An 11,063-nucleotide genomic window follows, 5' to 3' on the forward strand; every position below is an offset into this window, starting at 1 on the left:
TTTTATATGGGAGGTCAGACTTGCGACGTTCAATAATGCCTTCTTATAATCTGTGACTAAAACTGGCTTTTATTTCGAGTTCCAGTCCAGTGTCCAGTCTTGGGTAGTTCACTGGGCTGCGCATGCCAACCCAGTGAATGGGTAAGGCATGTCAGTATCTGGAGGACACATAAATCAGTGATGTAGTCACAATTATATCCAGCCACCTTTTGTTCCCAAGTACCCATTCACATCTCAATCAGCCTAGAGAAATCTCTAGGACACTTCTGAAGCAAGGCTCAAACTCATGCCTCTGGATATACAACAAATGCCTTGAGCACCCTATCACCTTTATTTAGAATCAGTTGAAAGTTAACATGGATGCACTGTTCACCAGATATGGCCCTTTGAGTGAAACAAAACCAGCCTGGAAAACTTTTAAATCTCAAGCAAATCTAAGGGGAAAGAAAAAAATGGAAGATAAACTTGAGGGTTTGGATTCCACTCCCTCCTTACCCTCCACCACTCAGTTATCTGAGAGAAAACATGGGGAAAAAAAGAGGGGGGAGGGGGAGCAAAGATTGACTTTTTCAATTATTGAAAACTATAAATTCAACTTTCCTTTTTCTTCTTTGCAAGTGTATAGTATTTTTGACCAGCTTTATCCTTAATAAGCGACTGCTGAACAAAGCTAGGGCAGTGTGACATCTTAGAGATGGAAAACTAGATGCACTGGGCTAGATATTTTTCTGCAACACGGGGAGGTTTTTCATACCCCACAGCTCTAAGCGTATGTTAGAGGGGAAATGTATATAGCAGGAAGCCTTCATGCCCAACTAGCTTGCTTCCACACAAAAAGGAACACTGCATTCAAGTATTCATATTAATCACATGTTTTACTTCCCCATGTTTTACTACTTTTCTGTTCATCAGAGTACAGAAGCAGATAGGGAAGATGAAATTTCAACTGGAGTTACACAGTAAGCCACAAAAGGGAAAGCTCAAGACGCTTTCTCAGAAAAGAAAAAGTAATCTAAGTCTCTGCTCATTCTTAGTTAGCTCGTATGAAACATGCATCTTCCTAGCTTCAATAAGTCTCACAAAGAATAAGTTTTTAATCAAGGTCTTCCATCATGATATATCATTCAATATATGCAACACAACCTGCTGTTAATTCATTCAAATTAACCTTTTTCTCTTTGCTGATGTTCAAACACTTCCCCCTCTCTTTTTATAGAACTAGCGAAGTGCCCACAAGAATGAAGGCAGGCGGCGGAGACAGAGCACCATTACCTATCGCCCCAGGCTGCTGCTGCTGCTGCTGCTCTACGTGCAACCCCACCCCACAGCTCTGTGTCTGGCCCCATGTGCCCCCCCACCTGACACCCACCCACCCACACACATCCAGACACATGCCACACCCACCCAGCCAGACACTGCACACCCACCCAACCACACCCAACCACACACCCATCCACATGCCACACCCACCCAGGCACATGCCACTCACACACCTGGCCACACAAACACACACACACACACACACACACACACCCACATGCCAGACACACACAATCACCCACCTGTCACCCACCCAGCCACACACCACACACATACCCAGCCACATGCCACACCCACCTACCCACACACCACAACAACACCCACCCCACAGACATACCCACTTACCCAGCCACATGCCACACACACACCCAGCCACATGCCACACACACGCACACACTCTGCTGCACGTTGCACACCCACAGTCACAGCCACAGTCACATGCCACTCCAACACCCAGCCCCATGCCACATACATGTGCCTCACTGCCTGGCCCACCACACCCTGCAGCAGGACTCACATAGCATCACACTGCTGTCAAACCTGGAGCAGCAAGGCAAGGAGCAGAGGCGGAGCAGATGTCACAGCTGCAGCTGCCCCTGCCCCATGCACAGACCAGGGGCCACGTGCCCTCCTCGGCACCCCAGCGCTGCCTCTGTAGGAACCACCAGGCTCCGACTGTCCCATGGCCCAGCCTGGCTGGGGCTGTATTCACTGTGACTGGGGCCTCAGCCAGGCCGGGTCATGCAGGGATGCAGCGCTGGGGAGCCCAGGGGGCAGCATGGGCCCTCCTCCCCCAGCTTCTCTGAGGTGTTCACAGTGGGAGCCACCCATCCCCAAGCCCTGGAGGAGCCACCGGACTCCCCTGGCCCCAGAGCCCAGCCCGGCCTAAGCATAGCTCCTCCCCCTCCCCCCCCATCAACCTGGTGCAGCCTCAGCCCCAGTCCCTGCTGTGGCCCCCCTCCTTTTCCCAACCCACAGCCGCGGCTGGCAGTTGCTCCCCGTGGGCAGGGCACACAGCCACAGGGTGCCACACAGAAAGCAGGTGTGGGGGGCGCACCTTGCCCCGTGTTGTAGCTGGCAGGCACTGCTCAAGCACCCTGCACCTGCTCCTTGCAGCACCCTGCGGCCACACACCATACCCCACCATGTGCCACACATCCCCACAGGGCCACAAGCCATGGCCCTCGCCTCCCCCCCGCACAGTGGAGCACAGCCTAGTCCTCACTGCCTCTGCCTCTGCCTTTGCCTCCAGCTCACCTGTGTGTCTGTCTGTCAATAAGGCTCTGGGCCGTACATGAGCAGTTGGCCCAGAGCATTACAGACTGACACACACACAGCCAGAAGTGCCACAGCTTTTATTATATTAGAATACTCATCTCCAAGAAAGAGGAGACAAATCATTTATGCTATATATTTCCTATGTGCAGTAGTGTATGTCTTTTCCTAATATAAATGGAGGCTGAAATAATAATGGGCACTTCTACTAATCTCATGGGAACTATAGCATTGTTTTACTGTTTCAGTCTTTGAGAATTTCTCCCTCTTCAATCCCATCTCTTTCTCTTTTGTTATCCTGTGACTTCACCAAGCTTGTGCCTGATTTTTGCTCCTCTGGAAGGAAACAGCTATTTATAAAGTGACAACAGGGTGGAAAATATTGCACTGAGGTTAAAGTAATCCCGGTTTAACCTCTTGATCTTGCCAGTATGATTTATTGTCATGGGCTGAGGTGTTGTTTGGTTCTATATATACACACACACACTTGTTACTTTTCTGATAAACAATAAAATAGAATGTGTATTGCACTTCAGTTGCCATCTACGGTATTCCCTTAGCCCTGTCTGTTCAGTGGAAGACCAGGCTACCTAGGCTTTCATCTCAGCTGTCAAATCAGCTTAGAACATTTATCTTCTTTTGGTAATTCCACAGACACAGTAAGTTACTTTGAACTGGACCCTGCCAGCAATATCTAAGAGGGAGAAACACACGTGGGAAGGACAGGATGGTTGGCAGCAGTTTACTGGCAGAGGAAAGCATGGAGCAGTGCTGAACACTTGTTCTTCATTCTTCCGTATTTTCCTAGACTGAGCATCACCATCAATTATTCTGAGGCCAAAAATCTGGAGAACAAATGGATATTTATCGTCTGACGGAAATTGCTTCAGTAGTCACTTCTTATGGCATATGGAAAATGCTTTTGGAGATCTTTCTATCACCTGTCTGTCACACACCTTCCACTGAAAGCTTGTATCCCCCATTTGCACTGGTTCATGGCCTTGGCTTGCTGATACATGTTGGGGCTTGGGCCCCCTCTTGGCCAATGCTCTATTCATTGGCAATGACAGGATGGATCCTTGTGTGTGTCACCCAGGTATTCAGGTCCTATTCAATATCACCTGCCATGACTTGGTCTTATCTTCTTTGGGAGGCAGTTCCCCATAGGTGACTCTCCGGACCCCACACCCTGGCTTCTTCATGGCGCTCCAACCTCTCCTATACCATGCCCTTATGACATCCAGGGCCTGAACCGATGTCAGCATCTTGATGTTTAAGGCCACAGACAATAATTCTCTCGTCCTTCATCAACAGTCTTTGGTACGAGCCCGTATCAGAGGCCAATTCTGCACAGGCTGTCTCTTGTTGATTTGAGTTGGAATCAGGAAAACTAAACTGTCTCTGTCTGAAGATAACAACTCAGGAATGAATACTCAGAATGTGAATGATAAAAAAGATCAGCATCTGCTGTAGCATTCCTGAGATACTTCCCCAGATTTACTTGCTCCTGGTGGGAGCCTCCCTTTGTTTTTTCTGGGCTTCCCTTTTCCCAGTTACTTAGGGGTCAGCAGGCCTTCCAGCCCCTTTCTACTTCCTCACAGTATTATCGGGGCACTCCCAAGTGAGCTGCTGCCCCTCCCACCTTGGCCTTGTCCAGAGATGTCTTGCCCACTTTTCCTTGGGCATGGCCCTCTTACTGCCACTACTCAGCCCCTCAGTGATGGCGGCCCAGTCTGAGCTTCCTGCTGGATTCCTGTCTGGGTCCTCTGCCACAGGACCCTGTCCTGCCTCAGAAGCCTCTTCACTATGCGCCTCACCGTGGCACCTCTCACCTCTCAGCCACACGTGTTGCTGCTGCACATCTCAGCAGCCACACTCTCAGCAGTCACACACAGCCTTGCCTTAGGGGCCTCTCTGCCGCACTGTGGCGTGTCTGGGCCGTGGTATTCTGTCCTGTCTCCCAGGTCACTCTGCCAAGTGCCTGTCCTCTGCGTGTCTCTCTCGGCGGACCCTGCCTTGCTTCCAGCGTCCTCCTGCTACACTGTTCTGCCGCTTAGCTCTGTCCCCTCTCCCCACTGATTTGCAGGGCCTGAAGTAGCATGGCAAAGCCAGCTTGCTGCCAGCATTTGTCACCTGCCCTAAGGTAGACAATGTGGGGGGGGGGAGGGGCAGACCATGCCAGGCTGCCTTTTCCCCCTTCACAGGGATCCTTTTTGATTTTTCACTATGTTTGGCTGACAACTATCAACAATATTTTAATATGCCACCTCTCTTCGCCAGCTTTCCTGTAAACTTTGCCCTTTCTTTCCAGATGAGGACCCATCTATAGTGATCCATGCATTTGTTGTCTTCAAGCTGGAATACTTCAGTTCACTGTAGCTGAAGGTGAATGTGATGATGTGGCACAGACTCCGACTAAAAGAGAACATGGCAGACTGCCTGCCTTTTTCTGTTCAAGTTCCTCCACTGGCTGTCAGTCATTTCAGATACTGGTTTACTGTTCTAGTCCATGACCTTCAATGCTGTGAATGAAGTCCCAAGTGCACTAAAGATTGAATGGCAAGCTACAAACCACTGACACAGTCCTGCTTTTTAGGGAGAACATAGATCAAAGTCTCAGCTACACTTTGATGCAGATGATGCGATCTTAAAGCACTTCATAAAATTAGGGCCTTTTGGATGAGAATACTATACGATAAGAGTTATTATGTACTCCTCTTAGGACCAGGCCAGGCTGGGGTGGGAGTTGGCTGCTTAGCAACCAGAATCCAAGTTGCTGCCACACGGGATGCTGGCACCTCCTGTATGGAGGGGCTGGCTTTCAGAGGGGCAGCTGATGGCCAGGGCTGGTGATAATGGTCTTTCAGCTTTTGGAGGGGTCCTGTGAGCTGGGTGGGCCAGATGCAACACCCAGGCCATATTTTGCTCACCCCTGGTTTAGGGACTCCACTATTGCTGTTGACTTCCTAGAAGCTCAGACACTATGGTGATATACAGTACATTAGCCAATTGCCCATCAAGAATGACAGGGGGGAGAGGGGGTGGCCTGCATCGAGCCCACCCCACCCCCCACCTTCAGGGCCAGGCCAACTCCCCTTCTTCCCCCTGCTGCTTTGGAGCTAAGGCCAGGCCATTCCTCTTTCCATCTGCTGCCCTACTCCTCCATTTGCTCCATCTCTGCCACCTGCCGGGGGGGTGGGGACAGAGGCCCAGGGCCAAGCTCACTTCCCCTACCCGCACCACTCTAGGGCCAAGGCCACTCCCCCCACCCCCACCTAGGGGGCTGGCAGGGACAGAGCCGAGCATCCAGCCCTGTGCCCCTGTGCCCATCATCCAGCCACACCCTCCCCAATCAGGACTGACCCTGTTTCCCCACCCCACCATTGCTTTGGGCCTAACCCTGTTCCCCCCAAGCAGTTCAGGTTCAGGGCCACTCCCCCTGTCCCACCTTGCCATGGTGACCCCACCACTTCCCCCCTTGTACCACTATCATCTCCTCCATGGAGCGGGGGGAACCGCCCCTCCTTTCCCCCGTTGCCATGGAGCTGAGCCTGCCCTGCACACCTCACTGCCAATGTTTTGGGGTCAAGCCCACCCCCTCAACCTCCTCACTGCCATTTCCAGGCTGGGCTGTGCTGGGCCCAGTGCACCCCCGCCCCCATACCCTCCATTTTGGGGCCAGGCTGGACCTGGCGAGCCCTGCCACTGCCGTTGTGGGGCAGGTGCTGGGCCTGCCCCTGCCTCCACCATCCCCACCACTGTTTCAGGGTCAGACCAGACTGGGCCAGGCTGCTCCCCCACAGCTTCCATTTCAGGGCCAGTCTGGGCTTGGCTGGGCCTGGTACATGCCCCCCCGCTTTCTGCCACCATTTCAGGACTGGGCCTACTCCTCTCATCCCTCCACCCCACCCCCTTATCAACCTGAGCCCACTGCTCCCCACACCCACTGCCATGGTGGGCTGGCTTCTCCCTGCCTCAGGCCCGCTCCTCCTCTTCCCCCCACCACCACCGCATTGGCCCCAGGCCCACAGCTCCTCATTCCCCATGTTGGGAGGGAGCAGCATGGGAGATAGAGGGAGCAGAGCTGGCCTTGCCCCCCTCCTTCTATATTCACCACCTGCAGAGATCAGAAGTCCTGACCCCAGTCTGTCCCATGCTACCGCTGCCACCTCCAAGAAGCAAAGGGGAGGCTGCTCTGACCTTGCCCCCTCCCTCCTCTATCCTTTGTGTCCCCACCATGCCACAACATCCTGTCTGAGTAATGTATTCACACTCTGATTGGTTGTTTCCATCAACCAATCAGAGTGTGAATAAAGCATTGTGGACAGACAGACAGACAAGCTAAGGCTTTTATAATATTAGGATCCTTACAGTAGCAAGTTGGGGATTGTTCTTTATAATTCAACTCAGTTTTTAATTGTTCTGTGCACACTTGCCTCACAGGAAACACCAGAACATAAAATCATAAAATGATAGGGCTGGAAGGGACCCCAAACGATCATCGGGTCCAGCCCCCTGCATGAACAGGAAGGACATCTGGGGTCAGACAACCCCAGCCAGGTGACCGTCCAGTCTTCTCTTAAAGATCTGTAGGGTAAATGATTGCACCACCTCTGGGGGCAGCTTGTTCCATAGTCTGGACACCTTAGTTGTAAAGAAGTTTTTTCTAATGTTTAGCCTAAAACTATCTTCCAGGAGTTTGTGGCTATTGTTTCTAGTTTTCCCCCAGGGCACCCTGGTGAACAGTTGTTCACCGAGCTCCTGATGCACACCTCTGATATAGTGGTAAGCCGCAATCAGGTCCTCACTCAGCCTTCTTTTCTTTAGGCTGAAGGGTCCAAGATCCCTCAGCCTCTCCTCATATGGCTTGCCATGCAAGTCACTGATCATGCAGGTGACCCTTCTTTGGATCCTCTTGAGCTTTAGTAAGTCCTTGTTGAAGTGTAGCACCCAGAACTGGATGCAGTACTCCAGCTGTGGCCACACCAATGTTGAGTAAAGTGGGAGAATCACTTCTTTGGATTTACTGGAGATGCATCAATTGATGCATGCCAGAGTTTTATTGGCCCTAGCGGCTACTGCACTGCATTACCAGCTCATATTCATACTGGGGTCTATTGTAACCCCCAGATTCATTTCATTTATAGTGCTGGTCAGGTTAGTGATGCCCAGCCTGTAGGTGTGCTGGGGGTTCTTCCTTCCAAGATGCAGAAGTTTGCATTTCTCTATGTTGAGCCTCATCTGGTTCTGGTCTGCCCAACATGCCAGCCTGTCTAGGTCTGTTTGTATCTGCAGCCTATCTGTGGGTGTGTCCACACAACCCCATATCTTGGTGTCGTCCACGAACTTGGCCAATGGGCTTTTCACCTCCTCATCCAGGTTGTTGATGAAGATATTGAACAGCACTGGGCCAAGTATCCCGGTGTATGCTGCTGCCCACATCTCACCAGGATGGCACTGATCCATTCATTTGGACTCTCTGTGTCCTGCCTTGCAACCACTTTTGCACCCACTTGACAGTCCTGCAGTTGAGCCCAGTATCTTCCAGTTTTCTGATCAGTACCTCATGGGATACCATGTCAAAGGCTTTCTGGAAGTTGAGGTATATGATATCAACATAAATCCTCAAGTCCATAAACAAACATAAACATAGTCCCTACTGGGTTCTCCCAGACCCTGAGAAGGTGGCTCTGGCTCTCTGCTGCTCTCTCAGCCCCAAAGTCTCCCTTCTCTTTGTCTGGAGTGAGCTCCCTGGTGCTGGGTTCTCTTGAAAGATCCTGAGAGCATACCCTGGCCTGGCATTGCAGCTATTAGTATGGTAGGTCTCTCCCTCAGTTCTTAGGTTTCCATCCCCTTTTTTCCTGGGAGCCTTTTAACTTCCCTTTGTGCCAGTGTCGCAGAGCACTTAGGTGCCCTGCGCCTGAAAGCAGAAATGGCTCGGGAGAGACCCCTAGTGGTGAGCTGCCAGTCACCAGGGCAGCACAGGTGCTGGTTGCTAGGGCAACCAGTGAAACCAGCTGACAGGAAGGGGCAGGGCTTAGCCCTTCTAAAGGCCAGGTGGGAGGGCAGTTCCTCTCTGACAACTGAGAGAGGAGGAGCTTGGCTAGTACAGATGAAGGGGAGAACTCTGATGGTGGGAGCATCCCCTGGTTGCTGCTGGGGCTGGATCTCTCTCTGGTAGGGATTGAATGTTGTTTGACCAGACGGTCTAGCTTTTATGTTGTAGCCCAGAGGCTTTGTGTTCTTGTGTTTACTGTTTTGACCGGAGGACCGGGTGAGGCTATTAGGGGTTGGAGGAGGCCTCATAGGAGCTCCATGGTAGCGTGGGGACCCTGGCGCCAGAGAGGGCACAGCGTTTGGGGTGCATTGACCCCAGCCCCAGAGCAAAGGGGGGCAGTGAGGAGCCCCAAAACAAAGGGGGGCTGTGAGGAACCTCAAGAAGGTAAAGGAGAGGGCCAAGGCGTAACAGGGCCCAGGTCAAACTATGTCAGTACCATCTGTGAGGCTTGGGCTGCGGTGTAGAGGAGGAAAAGGAGCCGCAGGTAGTGCCCCCTAGCACCGGGGCACATAAAGTGGGCAGCCTCCCGCTAATTACATCAATCAATTAAGATCAAGGTGTGGCAGGACAGTAAGCAGGTGGTTGGCCCATGACAGGAGGGCAGAGTCACTCCTAGAAAGGTGCCGAATGCGATACTTCTGTCACAGCCAACTAATTATTCCTTTCAGCTGGCCCAAACCTCCTGAGCAGACATGCAGCCGGGTCTCACTGCCCACAGGTGGGTGGTAGCCCCTGGAAACCTGCAGACTTCTAGTATGATGTATGCAGCCTGCTACAAGCTTCTGCAAGCCAGCAGTCTGCTACACTTAGCGGATGTGTGAGCTGAGATGCCTCCAAGCAACTGACTTCACTTGGATAAAAAAAAAATGTTGTTAGATTACTCTCTGCTCTTGAAAGAAGGCAGAACAAGGACAGAGCCCGCTCTTTTCAATCAGTATCCAGCAGTGAGTCCTTTTGAGTTACCATCCAACAATGATAGTAAAAGTAGCTAACAAGAGTTAGAGAAGCAGGGAGAAGAGACGGAGGGGAGACATGGCAGAATGGAGACAGCTTAAAATAATTTTAATATCAGTAATCATCATTGCTTATTCAGTTGCTTGTAAATCTGTTTATTGACAGAAGCCCCAACTCAGTTCCTATTAACATCAATAGGAAGGCTTTCAAAAGAACTCTGATCAGGTTAAAAAAACAAAAAATACCAACACATACTAGAGACATTAGTAATTAATATCTTGATATACACTAATACATCCCTGTGTAGGAGGATAATATATCACTGTGACTCACATATGATGCACAGCTGATAAATGACGAGTGCTCATGGGGGATTCTAAGCACTTTATTAAATAAATAAAATTTTCTCATATGAAAATGTTCCATCTATTTTACTGAAAGACAAATATATATTTTTAACATATCTCATTTTTCTGAGTAGAATAAACTTGCATGGCACTTTATGCAGAGAGAGTGACATGCTCTGTTACCTCTCCCTCTGAGAGAAGCCTGGCAGTAATTCATGTGCTAGCTAGGACTGAGGGAGACCACCCCTGCCAGATTTCCCATCTCCCTGTTGAGTGTCCTAACATCCTACCTGTCACTCAGGCTGGCAAAGAGTCATTCTTCTTCCTTGTTATCAAAGGTGAATCATTTTTTTTTAGAAAAGGATATAGAGTTGAAGAGGCCAGAGAGAAATAATGTAAGAGGGACCGTGACTCTACGTGATGAGGACACGCCTAGTGATGGGTGATTTATGGTTACCATGCCCTACTCTTGGGACTACCAGGCATATGTATTACACTTGCATAAGGTATATGCTTTTTGAAAGAGTGGGAGAACTTTTAACACCAAGATTCTCATATCATCAGTCTGTGATTCCCTATATCACTCAGACCTTAATTGTACCACCAGTTGTTATGACTCACCACTGGTAGTGAATTCTAATGTTTTCTGAAAAACCTCACAATTTAAAGACGTGGACTGACTGAGAATTTTTTTAAAGAGGTGATCATCCTTTTTTCTTTCTACTCAGTCGAACCCCCACTTTGTTATTTGCCTCTTTTATCTAAGATGGACTAAATATATCTGTCTGTGGGTGCGTCTACATGAGATGCTTACTGGGCATTAGCCTAATAACGCTGCAGTAAGCTATTAGCATGGTTTTTGCCATGACACACTACCGTGCAATGCTATTAGCATGGATCCTGGTTTTCTTATTTTATACATTTTATATAAAATATTTCTTTACATATGAAATATATAAACATATTTTATACAAAATAAGAAAATATAACCCAGAGCAGATTTTGTATTCAGTGCTGAAGTTTCCCTAGAGTTCTGCAATTGTCACAATGTTTTTCTTTTTCTGCTAAAAACTGGTGAAATGTAAGCTAACATATTTGTACAATTCCTA

At 49.7% G+C, this 11,063-nt stretch overlaps 1 long non-coding RNA gene across 1 annotated transcript; it reads left to right on the forward strand.

Annotated features, from left to right (window-relative positions):
• Positions 1-2,625: 2,625 nt before the first annotated feature.
• LOC109320208 lies at positions 2,626-5,032 on the forward strand. Its single transcript, XR_002103754.1, has 2 exons — positions 2,626-3,915; positions 4,907-5,032. It is a non-coding gene; the product is annotated as an uncharacterized LOC109320208 (long non-coding RNA).
• The last annotated feature ends 6,031 nt before the right edge of the window (positions 5,033-11,063 follow it).

This window comes from Crocodylus porosus, unplaced genomic scaffold (assembly GCF_001723895.1).
Source record: "Crocodylus porosus isolate Cpor-Errol unplaced genomic scaffold, CroPor_comp1, whole genome shotgun sequence".
Taxonomy (NCBI): Eukaryota; Metazoa; Chordata; order Crocodylia; family Crocodylidae; genus Crocodylus; species Crocodylus porosus.